We start from the raw sequence: 14,850 nt of genomic DNA, 5'->3' as shown, positions 1-14,850 counted from the left end.
TTCACCTACACAGTGGCTAAGTAAGGAGAAGCCGAGCTGCAGAAGTCTCCTGTCACTTCCTGCCAGCTCAGATTGTTGTTGCTAAGCTTGATAAGACACCGTCAATCAGGATCAATTGGAGGTACTCACATGACCTAGGAGCCGCTTGACACCTGAGATGGTACTTGACAAGTGGGAAACGGAATAGAAATATTAAGTGACAGCATGGAAGAGAGAGGCATGAGTTGCAAGAAGTGGAGGAGCCCTTGAGGGCCCTGGGATGCTAGCATTCCAGATCCAGGTGATGATAACACCACAGTTCTGCGCGAAGAAACATATTTCAAGAAGTACATATACAAGTGCCTACAGGCGGACAATGCAGCACACTCTCATTTCATAATTTGATAATGAAACAGGCAAAGTCCAGTCCTCTGAGGAGGGTGTGCATTTATCCTGATTGCCCGGGGCAGACGATGTCAGTGGCATCTCTCCCCTTGAAGCAGTCGATCAAGTGATGGTATGTAATTGAGAGTGGACAGAAGTAGGTGGGAGGACAGCTGCAGAATCATTGTTAATTTCGTGATGTGGGGATTCTAGGACCAGGCAACAGCAACACCTCAATACACATGACTTTATGCTTGCCTTTGGCCATGTACAGCCCTCAACTGCCTTTTGGCTAGTTTAACGCCATATAAATGCCATGTACATACATACATGCATACAAAGATAAATTCTATTCAATTACAAATGCAAGGCCCTAAGGCCTTCAAGGACCCACAAGTCAGTAACCAAACTGGAAAAAAACATTCACCTGAGGCCTGGGGATAAATCATCTGGATAGGCTTGACCAGAGTAGGTCATGGGGTCTCTCTGCGTACGGCAGCCAATCAGGGTATCAAATAAGATGGTAAGCATGGATAGGTGGGAGGGTAGGGTCAGACTCTTTACAAGTCCTGTGATGCCAAGATTATTGGTCAGTAAATAATAACACCTCGATCCACCTGTGAAAGGGAAAAAATTTGAAAAGTACAATTAGGGACACCTACAATGAACACTGTGTGGTACACTGTATTTTAAATGTGATAACCAAACAGGCAAAGCCCAGTCACTTAAAGACTATGACAGTATTTTACTACAGCATTTGCTTGTTTCATTGGATCAGGAGCTAGTAGAAACGAAATAAAATCTTCAAGATCAGGTGAATTTCTGTGATCTTTCACACTTTCAATTGGAATTAATTCTTTCATGAGGATCTTTGTGTCTGGAGTGAAATTTAACAGTTCAAATGAGAAAAATGTTAATTAATGCACACTTTAATTGTTCAGACAAAGGGAAAACAAAAAAGCAAAACAAACATTAAAATTGCAAAACAGTAAGGGCCAAGTGTCAAAATAGCATTCTGCTCTTACGAAATAGCGATTTTTACAGAATCTCTATTTCTTAATCGTAAAATGCTACGTTTGTAAGGAATCACCAACGATTTAGTGATATCTTAATATTACCTAATAGCGATTTGGTAAATAGCGAATCAGTATCAGGTAATATTACTCCATTCGTTCCTATGAGCGAAAGGCCCATAGGTGCAAATGGTTTTGCATTTGCTAATTTGCGATTACTGTATTAGTAATCGCAAATCAATGAATGCAAAGCCAAGGGTCCCCGGTGGCCTGAGGCCCACTGAAGCACCCCCCAAAAAATTAATGTGCACATGTAAAGCACACACAGGGCATGTGTGCGCTACATGGCACTTTGAAAAATGCAGTTTTGTGCATTTTTCATAATTTGCACATGGTTACCACTGTCTTGAAGTCGATGGTAATTGCATTTCCCTAAATGCACAGTTTGCCTTTGGAAAATGCTTCATACTTGTGCTTACAGATCCACAAATTGCGATTCCTTATTTCCATTCGCAATTTTAGGTTCCTATATTTGCAACTGCAAAGCCTTTCATACATCATGAAAGACTATTTTAAATTCTCAAACGGACGTAGTTTTGCGATTCGCACAGTTTACAATTGAAAAATTGTTTCATACATGTATCCCCAAATTGCCAAAAGAGGAAATATATATGTGTTCTTATTTTTCATCGTCTCATCAATGTGTGCAGCTGCTTAATGACCAGATAATTTAGCCAACAGACATTAGGATTTTTGAACTTGTAGTTTTGCTTTTACAATCATGAACATAGCCTTATAATGCCTGTTTTTATTAAGCTCCTGCCTAAAAACACAGGCCTGGCTGAAAAAAAACCTGGGCCTTCCCACTGACTGATAGTCCTCAGTGCTCAGATCATGCAAACACCAAGTTCTCCCCCACTTCACAGTACCAGGGCTTCTCGGAGGCACATTACTCAGTGTTTCTTGGGGCATCACCACATCCCCCCCTGAGGTGCACCACTACTGCTTGCCTGTTGCATATTAATTTGTCATTCATTTATGCTCCCTGTGCACATTACACTGGGCTCCCTTGCTGCCATTTGCTTTGTGCACCAGTGTGCACATCATTCCATGCTTTGCTGTGGTGCATTACCTTTGTCCACCTAGTTATCTAGGACCGCTGGTCTGTAGGTAGTGATGCCTTCATGGTTATTGTTATACCTGCATAGGTGCTCTACATGCAAAGGAGCCGTTTATTTGTTCAATCTTGAGTAAATGGGTGTCTGTAAGTATCTTGGATTGTGTGCATGTGCTTTTGCTTTATGTGCACAATTATCCCTATATGTTGTGTTTCTCTGTGTGCAAGCACTACACAAATCATAAAACTAAATTTATTTTCATGCTATTGCACAACAGGCGTTCCGCTATATTGCCCGTTTCGCAGCCAATGCCATAAGAGTGGCTTACATTGTGCAGATCCACAGTTTGCAGGGGCGTAGCTTATGCAGGGGCGTAGCTTGGTCAGTAATATTGGGTGGGTGTGAGCTTCAGATTCCCCAACAAACACGCTGGGGCATTTTGTTAAAACACATTATGTGAGAAGAGGACATGAGGGGGCTTAAGGGGCAATGGAAAGAAACAGGAGTGCGGATTGTTAGGGGTACTTAAAACGCAATATTTTTCAAACTAATCGATATTTTTTAAGCCCTTCAAAATATACACAAGAGAGTGTGTGTGTGGTTTTGTCAGTGTGGGCATGTGAGAATCCCAGGTGAAATCCGACAGACACTTCACATTACCCGACAGAAAGCACTTGTACCCAACTATTTACTACAGTATATATTTTTTACGGGGTGTAACACCCCAAACACCCCCCTTGGAGCTACGCCCCTGACAGTATGGTATGACTGTGCAATATAACTCGTCGTATCGCATGCTGCTTTTGTGGTGTGAGGTGAAAGTATAGGCCTCACCAGACTGGAGTTCCTTCAGTGCAATGACAAGGGGCCTGGCTACTCTTGCTGAAAAATGTTCCTTTAACCCTATAAACAAGCACCTGCAGTGTCTAGTAGCATCAGCAACCATTATGCCTTTCCCTGTGAAATCAGCACAACTCGCATGGGCAGCATGTAGGGAGTCAGAGAGTACTAAGCAGTGCTAAATTTGTTAATATAAGTGGCAGGGCTCTTCTCAAGAAGCTACTACAGTTTGCACTGCTCAGTGCCCCTGCCAGCACTGCCAATGACAGTACCCACACAAGTACCAACCATGGCACTCCAAGTGTGACAATTCAGACTATTCCAGGGCCCCAAAGCTATAAGAATGGCCTGGGCGGTAGGTATTATTCATATTCAATATATCTTGAATTATTACACACTGTTGCTGTGCTGCCCTTCTCAAAACGAGATAGTGTGTTGGACTGTCATTAGTGCCGGTGTTAGAAATTCAGAATCCACAGGCTAAACGTAAGCATTGGTACTAGGGCCTAGGCTTTGTTAGAAGCAGTATCAGTCTTCTGCATGCGTCCCCTCTCAATTTCAATTGATTTGACAGACGAGGAGCCTTCAGAAAGAGAAAGAATGCACCAGCACTGTAGATGAGGGGGAAGTCATGCCATATGTCTGGGATTGTAGAGTTCATTGCCTAGAGTATATTTCGGTTCATGTTTTGTGCCATTTTTATTTTTTGCAGAGGATGCATTAAATGGGTATTTGCAACATCTTGTTGTATATGTTAATTTTTATGGTGCTGTTTGTTACTGAGTGCTGGAGAAGATATTCTTGTCTGCATGTGTATGGCTAATATAACATAATCCTCGCTGTAAAGCAATATGGTTGTCTAAACGCATTAACAAAGATTTTGAATGTCAGTTGTAGGCATCTTTGAGAGTGAGCCTGCTAATATATTCCTGCATCATGTAAGTTTTGTTGGAAATGGTCCTTTCTGCATGGTCACTGCCAAACGTTTTGCCTTCCGCCTCCCCTTTTTGCAGTAGTTGTTTTTGTTGGCCTTAGGCCTCTGTGAACCTTACACATGCTAACCAATGCAAAAGTGCTTGGGCTCCCCCCTCTTAACATGGAATAATTGGTTTATACCTGTTTGGTATATATTTTTTTTAAATTCTTTTTTATTAACAAAACTCAACATTTTGGTCACTTCACAGTTTCAAGTCATTAGAGTTACAGTGTTCAGCTGCAAACCCTTGGACAGTCCTTCAGTGCAGTAGGGTACAGCATAACAGGATATGACATTTTCACCATCTTATGGGGATACGATTTCCTCTGGGGGAGAAGGGACTGGGGGCTCGCAGATGTTGCCCCGGTATGCATTCCAGGGAGACCAGATCGCAAACCACTTCCCGGGGCACCCTCTCGAGACATATACTATCTTTTCCAGCAGCATGCACCAATCCATGTCTTTTTTCCATGCTCCAAGCACTGGCGGCGCTTCCGCCCCCCAGAGGCGCGCTATATTACGCTTTGCAACCGCCAGTCCCAGGGTTGCCCATATTCTGCCTTTAACCGGTAGGTCCGTGGGCTCCCAGATGTTTAAAAGGCATCGTTTGGCCTCAGGCCGCAACCTCACCCCCCACACCTTGCTTATACAGTCGTGTATCTTTCCCCAGTATGTTTGAACCTGCGGGCACTCCCATAACACATGAAGAAATGTCCCCCTGTCCCCACACCGCCTCCGGCAGAGCCCGTCCGTACTCCTCCCCATCGACACCAGTCTAGTGACCGAGATATACACCCAGTGCAATATCTTGAGTTGTACGAGCGCGGTTTTGCCGATATCGCCACTTCCGTAGGGGATGATAGGGCCTCTCTCCACTCCTCCTCATCAATTTCAAGGCCATCCGCCTCCCACCCCCCTTTGAGGGGCCCCAGCGGGTCCGGGGAGTGATGTATGAGTTTTTTGTAGGTGAGGGATATCGCCCATTCAGGCAAGTGACCGTCTAGTAGTCTATCCTCTAGAGGGGAGGAATCTTGGAGCGACATCCCTGGTGGAATGTTGGATTGAAGAGAGTGGCGGACCTGCATATATCGGAAGAGTTCCGAGGGCGCCAGCTCATGCGATTGCTGTAGTGAGGCAAAGGACACCACACCCCCGGCCCCCCACAGGTCCCCTATGTGGGATATACCGATCAAGTCCCAGTTTTGAAATCCCTTAGTGCGTCCCAATGACCCGAGCTTCTCCGACACCCAGAGCGGGGTTGCCCTTGTCAGTTTGGCCCGCCCACCCCAGCTTTCGGTTGACAATATGCCACAGTTGGACCGGTTGTTGTGTGGGTCCCGTGAGGTGAAACTTTTTGGGTCGTGAATAGAGTGCAGCCTCATAATTCCCTCCGGGGAGGAGCCACCTATCCATCCCATATCCCGGGTCGTCCCCACTGCCGTACGTGCCCTGGTTGATGGCCGCGAGATACGCTGCCCAGTAATATTTACGGATGTCCGGCAGGGCAATGCCCCCATCGTACCACCCCAGGGTAAGTTTCTGGAGAGACATGCGCGGCGCGCCACTCCACAGCAGGTCCCTCGCGATCCTCCTCTGAGAGCACAGGCAGCCTAATATCCTTCAGGAGCTTGGCTGAGTCCTCCTCTGACCGGTCAGTGCCTCTACTGTACAGGCCCTTTAAATGTGCCGCAAATTCGTCTATTATCGCCTGCGGTTCATTAAGGGGGGGGGGTTTCCCGCAGAGCGGACTTCAGCCACCACCCTCTGTGCCATTTGTTTTTTATCGAGCCAAGCGATAAGTTTACCCGCCTTGTCCCCTTGATCATATAGCCGACCTCCTTTGTGTCTGGCTAGCGTTTTTGCGGCCTCTGTGGCTAGGGCCTTGTACTCAGCTGCCTTCAACTGCATTTGATGCTGGGCTTTTGAGGTCCCGCGCACCTGTGCCTCTGTTTCTAGTGTGAGAAGGTCCTGCTCCACCTCTAGCATCTGTGCCTCCCTCTCCTTTCGTTGTCCGGCAATTTTTGAGAGGGCCTCCCCCCTCACCACCGTCTTAAATGCCTCCCAGAGGGTAGTTGGGCCCTCCACCGTCCCGACATTTTCGGTAAAATAGCGATCAATGGAACGCGCGAGTGTCTTCTTAAGCTCGGGATTACGCAGCCACCAGGGATTTATGGGCGCGACACATCCCACCCTCTTCTCTCCAAACGTGAGATGCGCCCATAGCAGAGAATGGTCTGATATACCCCTGGCCAAATGTTTGACGTCTTGAACCACAGTGTCATGCTGTAGGAGAGTAAGGAGGTAGTCTATTCTGGAGAATGTGTGGTGTGGTCCTGAGAAGAACGTGTATTGCAACTGAGTGGGGTAGCGTAGGCGCCATAGATCGACCAACCCATATGCTTCTAGTAAATTGGTGAGCCACAGTTGCCCCGGCGCAATGTTTCGTGTTGGCTGTCTATCCAGGTCTCCGGATGCTACTGCATTAAAGTCCCCCCCAACTAAGAGCTGCCCCTCAGGAAGGGAGAGGAGGAGCGCCCCCAGATCCTGATAGGATTGGTTCTGGAGACCAGGCGGAATGTACACTGTCAATAGATTGAGAGTGCGGCCCTCCCATCTACCCGTGAGTACTGCATATCGGCCCAACGGGTCAGTTTGTGTGTGCTGAATTACCATCGGGAAGCTACGGCTTAGAATTCCCACCCCTCGTGATCCCGTGGTGAAGCCGGCATGTGTGGCTAATGTGTATCCCCACCTGTTAAGCGCCTGACATGTATTGCCAATAAGGTGCGTCTCCTGCAGTAGGACAACATCAGGGAGGTGCCATTTGAGGAATTGGAGTACTATACTCCTCTTGAGCTTGTCCCCCAGCCCATTCACATTCCAACTAAGCACTTTGATACTTTTATCCCACTTCATAGCCATTTCCACAGATGATGCAAAGCTGACGTTCTGACTTCGAGGCTCACTGATATCTCTTGTTGGGATTGTTTTCACGTGACCAGATAACACTCCCACCTCCCCTCATAACCTTGCTAACAGCCCCAAAAACTTCCCGCCCCCCCCTGCCTCCCACCCCTCCCTGCTACCCTGCTGTGTAGGCTTACAACTACCCACATCCCCCAACTAGCAGAGTGCCTTTCGCCCTAAACAAGAAGGAGAGAGAGCCCCTCCCCTCTACAAACTTATCGGTGAGGCGTGCGCTGGCACCAGCTCCAGCCGGTGGGTGCCCCCCCCCTTTGCCAATGCTTACAGTGTTTTACAGTCCATGCTTGGCTGTCACCACGACGGTTATAGTGTCTCGCGCCGTACTGCCCCGCCCCTCCTTTGAGTGGGATATTCAATGTCCTCCGCCAGTGGAACACAACCCCATTGTTCAGCATGGTAGGTGGTTCCCAGCTCCCCCCCCATCAAAGGCACCCCCCCCACACCCCGGCGGAGAGGCCCTCACCTTTGTGGAACCATCCTGGGCGTATCCCCCCCGCAATGTCTCACAATAAAGTTATACATTACAGTTTAGCACCCAATCCTCGGGGGGAACCTTCCACTCAGTGTCACCTATGTCCCTGCGGTCTTCAGATGCCAACCAGGTCCGGACTGCGGGATCGTGAACGCCACGAGCACTTACTTGACTTATCCAGTTCCAGCCCGTCGACCTGGGGGGCCAGCGAGCCGGTACGAGCAACGCCTCCCTCGTCCCTCGCCGCGCCGGCCGACTGTTGCAACGTTCCCCTGTCTAGCCAGTCTTGGACCTCTGAAGGTGTAGTGAAGAAGAGGGATCTGCCGCCATCGATAACTTTGAGTTTCACTGGAAAAAACATCATGTACTTGATGCCCCTCTCCCGCAGTGCTGCCTTCACCCCCTCAAAGGAGCGGCGCTCCAGTTGTACCTTGAGTGTGAAGTCCGGAAAAAACCTGACCGTTGCGTTTTCGTACTTCAGGTCCCCTTTTTGTCTAGCCGCCTGCAGAATGGCGTCCCAATCTCTGTAGTTAAGGATCCGTGCTATAATGGTTCGCGGCGGGGCCCCCGGCCTAGGTCTCGGGACCGGCGCGCGGTGTGCCCTCTCCACGGAGAACATGGCGGAGAGTCGCTTCGGCTTCAGACTGTTGAGGATGAGGTCCTCGAGAAACAGGTCCATGCTCGGCCCCTCCGAACCCTCCGGGACACCCACCACCCGGACGTTGTTTCTTCGGGCCCTCCCCTCCTGATCTTCCAGCTTCAGGGCCACCTGGCGGTGTTGGTGGACAAGGTCATTTACCCTTTGCTCAAGTTTCCTGGAGGAGGCTTTGAGCTCTGCAATCTCTGTCTCATTGGCCCTGGCTTTGTCTGACGTTTTATTGAGGTCCGTTCTCAAAAGGTTCATTTCAAAGGACATTTTATCAATTTTAGTCTCAAGTGTGGTCCCCATGGTCTGAATGGCGGACAGGATGGCTGCTAGAGAGGGCTCAGCCGACACCTCCCGCTCCCCCAATGCTCCCTCGGTCTGGGGGGCCTGTCTCGGGACCGCGTACTTGTCCAATTTATTTGATTGGGCCACTGCCGCTCCCTTTGGCCTCATGGTGCGATCCCCTAGCGGCTCCCCACAGGCCGGCGACTGCCGCGCACCTCCGGATTGGGTCTCCGTCTGGGCCTCCGATACTTCCTGGCCCCACCGCTCTGATTGCACACAACCGCTAGTGGATCTCTACAGCCAGGGGATCGCCCCGGCGCGCCCCCGACAGCGCCCCACCGCTGCTCCGCCGCCCCCGGGATATCTTCGGATCAGTCCAAGAACGGGCACGGGGGGGGTCTGAAAGAAGGAGGGGAAAATATCTCCCGGCACAGGAGCCCACTTCACGGATCTTATCAGCCGGCAGCTTGAGGACGAACCAATGGGGCCAAGCTCAAGCTCTCCGCCAGCCGGGATCTCCTCCTGTGCGCCTGGCCCCTTCCACCGGGCCTAGGAGGATCGCAGCTTACACGTCAGGGGGAGGGGGGGGCCGAAGAAACCTCCACGATCTTCGGGGCATCACCGACAAACCCCCACCTCACACGCGTCGAGCAGGTGCGTAGAAGCGGGGTCTCCACAGGTGCAGCCAAGCCGCCCCAGCGTCATCGTCCTCTCTGGGTGTCCCCCACTGGCCGCCAATCTCGCCACCTCACCTCCGCCTCCACAGGTTTGCCGCTGTCGTGGAGAGGCAGCCGGGCTGCCACAGGGAGGGCCGTTCCTCAATATCAAGGCCCGTCTCGGTCGGCGACATCCACAGGCACCGCCCCCGCCGCCGATGGCAGACCTGGCGATGCAGCGCCTCAGCGCGGGCTGCAGGCCCCTGGGTAGGCCGCAGCACCAGGACGTCGCGTGCCCTCCTCTGCCCGCCTCCGAACCGCTCCCCGGCGTCGTCCGACCCAGCCGCCGTAACTCGGCAGCGGAGGCGTCCCCAGCTCCCGAGGTTCGAGTATTCCGGAGCGCTGGTCACAGGCAGGGTCCCCACGCTGCACCGCATGGGCGATCTTAGTCGGATATTTGCGGGGAAGGACACCGCTTTGGCGGAGCCTCAAACTAAGCGGCCATCTTCGCCGGCGCTTAGCCACGCCCCCCCTGTGTGGTATATTTAATACACTTTTAAGTCCCTTGTAGAGTGGTATACTATATACCCAGGGCCTGTCAATTAAATACTACTAGTGGGCCTGCAGCACTTATTGCGCCACCCTCTTAAATAGCACTTTAAAGCACGCCCTAGGCCTGCCATTGCAGCCTGAATGCTGTGTTACACTGCCATGTCGACTTGGCATTCAAAACTCCTTGCCAAGCCTGAAACTCCCCTTTTATGGGCTACTCAGGGCCTACTCCTAAGGTTGGCCCTAAGTTGCCCATAGGGCAGGGGTTTGTGTGAGTTAAAGGTAGGGCATGCACTTTTAAGTTTTACATGTCAGTTTTACATGTCCTGGTACTGAAAAACTGGTTAACATAATGGATTCCTTATTACATTTAATAAGCTGTTATTCCCAATTGAAAGGAGGTAGATCTCACATGTTAGTTCCTATTGAATTATAATGATAAATCCTCTTTAATGGCAAATTCTAATTTATCATTACAACTTTAAAAATTCTACTTTTAGAAAGTTGGTATTTTCTGCACTTAGCTTTGTGTGCTTGCAGCCTGTGTCTGATACACGCACAGCTGTGAGGGCAACAGCTGGACTTTGTGTATTTCCTCTAGGCAGCCACACACAATGGGAGTGACTTGATGGGCCATCCTGGGAGGATGGGAGGGAGGAGTTGGGCACAGCCTCACACTTACACCTGAATAGGATGTGTGCTGTCCCCACACAAAGAGCTGCAGACCCCCCTGGGTGAGTCTAGAGCCAGGGCAGGAAGGGAGGACCTCTGTGCACTTCAAAGACCCTTCTTTGCAGTCTCCCTACTTCAGAGGCACCACTGGGTCCTCAGACCCTACCACTTGAATACACTCCTGGATCTGTGGATATTCTGCCAGGAAGAAGGACTGCTGTGCTGCTGAAGGGCTGTCACTCTTCTGGACTGCTGCTTTGGAAGAACTGTTGTCTTGCTATGCTGACCTGATGCCCTTCTGGTCTGGGTGAGAAGGACTGTACCTGCATCACTTAACTCTCAGAATCCAGAGTGACTCCAAGGGCTAGTTGGCTGGCCTGCTGATCTGAAGTCTCAGGGACATAATAGACTTCCACCTATCCTGCTACTGCACTTGGACTCTGCCTTCTGTGAGTCTACCCAGCCAACTGGTGCCACCCCTGTCCTAAACCCTTGGAAGTGGGCCTACAGTGCTTGCTCAACACTTCACCGCTGCTGTGGAGAAGGTGCCAGCACATCACGTCAACTTCGTGGTCAACATTGACTCATGTCAACACTGAGTTGATCGGAACCAGCGTACCCCTTTTGTTGCGAGGAACCGATGCAAAGCTGCTTTTGCGTGGCTCGCAGCATCAGCTCTGCCTTTGGAACCAATACTGCGTGACTTTCTTCAAGTAAAGTCCTCTCATCCCCATCAACAATAGCATCGACGTCTAGGCTGAAACTCTGCATCACATCGGAGCCAACACATCATCGCTGTTGTGCAGCCAGAACCAGCGCATCACCGCCGAACGTGTGGATTGACATTGGCGCATCACCACCTCTGCGCTCTGCAGCTTCTCCATCTACAGCGCCTTCGATGTGGACGCAGCCCGGACTAAGACACTTTTGCTCAGTGTGCTCAGCCAGGTCCCTACAGCCGGCCCATGCTCCATCGTAGCCGGCCTGAACTTTTGACTTTTCCCCAGTCCAGTATGACCAGTTATCCCTTGTTGCTGCTTTGTGCTTTTTGGCACTATTTTCTTTTTATACTTTTAAAATCAATATCTTAGATTCTAATAATTGGATTTTTGTCATTTTTGTTTCAAATAATTCATTAAAATATAATCTATTGTTCTACCTTGGAGATTTTTCTTGTCTTGTGTTTTCACTTTATTACTATTTGTGTGCTGCATAAATACTTCACACAAGCCTGACCACCTGTGTGCCAAGGGTTCAGCAGAGCTTAATTTAGTTACTTTTAGTGGTTCACCCTGCAAGGGATTGTGGATGTTGCTTGACTAAGGGTCACACCTCAGTCAACCACCACTAACCCCATTTCTCACAAGTTTCTTTTTTTACTACAGCCCCTATCCCTCTAATGGACAGTGCTGCCATATTTCCCTCCAGAATGCTGTAATATTGTATTTAGTTGCACGTATTTGTTTTTTTGCAACGCTCATAAAGTTCGATGGACAACTTTGCAATTTTGCAAACGTTGTGCAGTGTTACTCTTTGCCACATTTGTGTGAAATCCTGTTTTTATGCAACCATGCAGATAACCATTCTGCTTAGATTCGACGTTGTGGCCAGAAAAACAAATGTTGCAAACAGTAAATATACATAAAAAAACTCAATGGGATTTACATGTGACTGAAAATTAATTTGCAGGGTGCTAAAAAGCTTTACACGAAGAAAGCCAAAAGGTAAACCGTTTATCGACTGAAAAACACACTTTGCACAAACGAAATGATAGTTGCACATATAAAAGTAATACAATTTCTAGTGTGTTAAATATAGATTCATAGAAACCCTATATTTAGCATGAGCCATTCCCCTCTCATTATAAGAGAATGTTGTGATAATTATTGCCAAATATATCTGTTCTAATGTAAATATTTCAGGAGGAGAACATAATGATAGGTAAACAGAATTACGAACAGTATTATTATGAATGTGATATTTAACTCTATTGAGATTAACGTGTGGCGTGTACATCACTTGTAGACATTAATAGGTGTTCTTTCTGATTCATAACCCGCCTCAGCTCTGTTATCAACTGAATGAGTCACCTCCAGGGAGGCTGCTCTGGATACAATACATGTAAATGGTAATAAAAAAAAGGTTTAACCTTGTCCCGGTACAGTACATTCAAAAAACGTGCCTCACGCGTTAGTCATGATCAAGGTATTTTTAAACCCATTGCACATGCGAGTGAATGAGCAGAGTGAACATAAAATAATTTTGAAAAAATTTAAGACTGCGATCCACGTACCTTCCCCCAACTTCTGGGTGCCTTCAGAATCTGTTTCCTGAGTGTTTCATCAGTAGTGTTCAGTGTGGGGTCTCTCGTTTCTCCTGGAGGCCCTGTCAACAAGAACCATTACCTATAACATCATTTCATGTAAGAGGAAGCTTTCTATACATCAATTACAAACGTCTGAATATGTATCTGTAGAATGCAGGGGGTCATCGCCCTCTGTGCCCAGTTGTAGCCTGTGTTTTCTATATATTCTGCCCAGCAGGCCAGATGCTGGTTTTCTTTCGCAAGACGTTTTTGTCATCACAAAACCTATGCAACGTTTGTGTCATTTTGTTAAGCTTCCCCAGCTATGCGATGTGAGCGTCCAGCAATTTTATCCTGTCCTCCAGATGGTCCATTACACCTCAGGATCTCATAGTCCTTTGCTTCAGCTCTAGGGGTGGGGGGGGGGGGGGTGGGGGGGGTATTGGACGTGGTGGAGGAAGGCGGGGTTAAGGGCCTTATTTAGGGTTTAGAGGAGTAGGAGAAACACAGTAGATTGCCTGTCCTCCCTACCACCTCACCTGCGTTTCCCTACTCTATTTAGAGTCTGGGGAAACTGACCAAATGGCTCCTACGCTTGAGAAACAAATCCCTGTGCGTTGAATTTATTTCTTTTTGCCAAGAAAAAAACACGAGCTCCTTCTTTGTGAGTTTGTTTTCATTGAACACAACAGTGTGCCGAGTGGTCTCTTTAAACATGGCCCCTGCTTGGTAAACTTCACTGCTGTGAAAGGATGGTGGCTCCCCTCACTGTAGAGAGGCCCCCACCAGGCAGTCGAGGTTCTCTAAATATGAGTGTTGCCCCTCCTCACCCACCACTTGAATTTGCAGGCCATCTGCCAAGGCCTAAATTAGAGCATACATCTCTTTCCTTTTCTTTATCCCTCTTGATGTTCCTGTCCCTTGCAGTTCCTTTCAAGGTATGTGTCTAATTTAGGATGCTGGTCCACAAGGTCCAGAGCAGCGATTTCCCTTAGCCAGTCAATTATGGCAGATGCACTTATGCTGTACAGTCTCCCACTGTGATGCAAAACATTACAGAATTTGGTCTGATGGCAATCCTTATTAGTGACATTTGGGTGGGGTGTGAGGGAGAAACTTCCAAGACAGATATGTTGAATCGTTGGAATCACTCATCTTCTGCTTCCCATCTTTAAAAATCTGTGATGGAATAATTTTCATGAAGCAAACACCTACATGTGTGTTTCTCCATGTCCAGACACAAATAAAATAAGTAAGTAAGCACATTTGCTACACAACTGCTGCCACAGAAGCATTGTAGGATAATGCCCTGAAGGGCACGATTAGAGTCAAAACAGAAGAAGATGCACTCATTTCAATCAAATTATCAGTCATCTTACAACAGATTCTCCATCACCCCAGATACACAGCTTCTGGTTGTTTGAGGTTGAAGAGTTGACCGAAATGCAAATACTGCATATGCATCCTGGTCTTGTCTAAAGATTTATCCTGCCATTTATTGCAAAGACTGGGGTAAATGTATGCGCAATCTCTAATTTGTCACTATCTTCTGATTCTTTCAGTAAAGAAGTTGCAGAAATTATATAACTGCACATTTCCAATTTGACGAATTTTACACTTTTCACAGACATGAAGTGGTGGTATGCTAAATTGGTTAATTTGGTTTTCAAACATTACGCGAACATTTCACATAAATTGTGGGAAATGCACAGTTTGCTATCTCGAGCGATATTTGGATGCAAGAGCGTCCCTCAAGGGAGTAGCCAGAAAACTGAACTAAAGCACGGAAGCAACCAAGCAAGTGAGACAAACTCTCCCTAGAACAGCTTGCTTGTCTGTTCTATCTATGCATCTGTAGGAAAGTGTCTCTTTTTTCATGGTTAGCCCCCACTTTTAACCTGATGCCTGGTGTAATTTCAAAATGTAAGTGCACTGTGCCCCTGCTAGCCAGGTATCCAGTGCGAGAT

General features: G+C 48.2%; 1 long non-coding RNA gene across 1 annotated transcript in view; it reads right to left on the bottom strand.

Moving 5' to 3' along the window:
- Nucleotides 1-796: 796 nt before the first annotated feature.
- Nucleotides 797-14,850, bottom strand: part of LOC146855621 (uncharacterized) — a 109,026-nt gene continuing 94,972 nt past the window's right edge. The window contains exons 2-3 of the long non-coding RNA XR_014980859.1: nucleotides 12,872-12,963; nucleotides 797-980 (exon numbers count right to left, since the gene is read on the bottom strand). This is a non-coding gene — a long non-coding RNA (uncharacterized LOC146855621). The remainder of the gene's footprint in view (nucleotides 981-12,871; nucleotides 12,964-14,850) is intronic.

This window comes from Triturus cristatus, chromosome 4_1 (assembly GCF_964204655.1).
Source record: "Triturus cristatus chromosome 4_1, aTriCri1.1, whole genome shotgun sequence".
Lineage (NCBI taxonomy): Eukaryota > Metazoa > Chordata > Amphibia > Caudata > Salamandridae > Triturus > Triturus cristatus.
The sequence above is the reverse complement of the archived record's forward strand: the minus strand, read 5'-3'. Positions and strand labels throughout refer to the sequence as shown.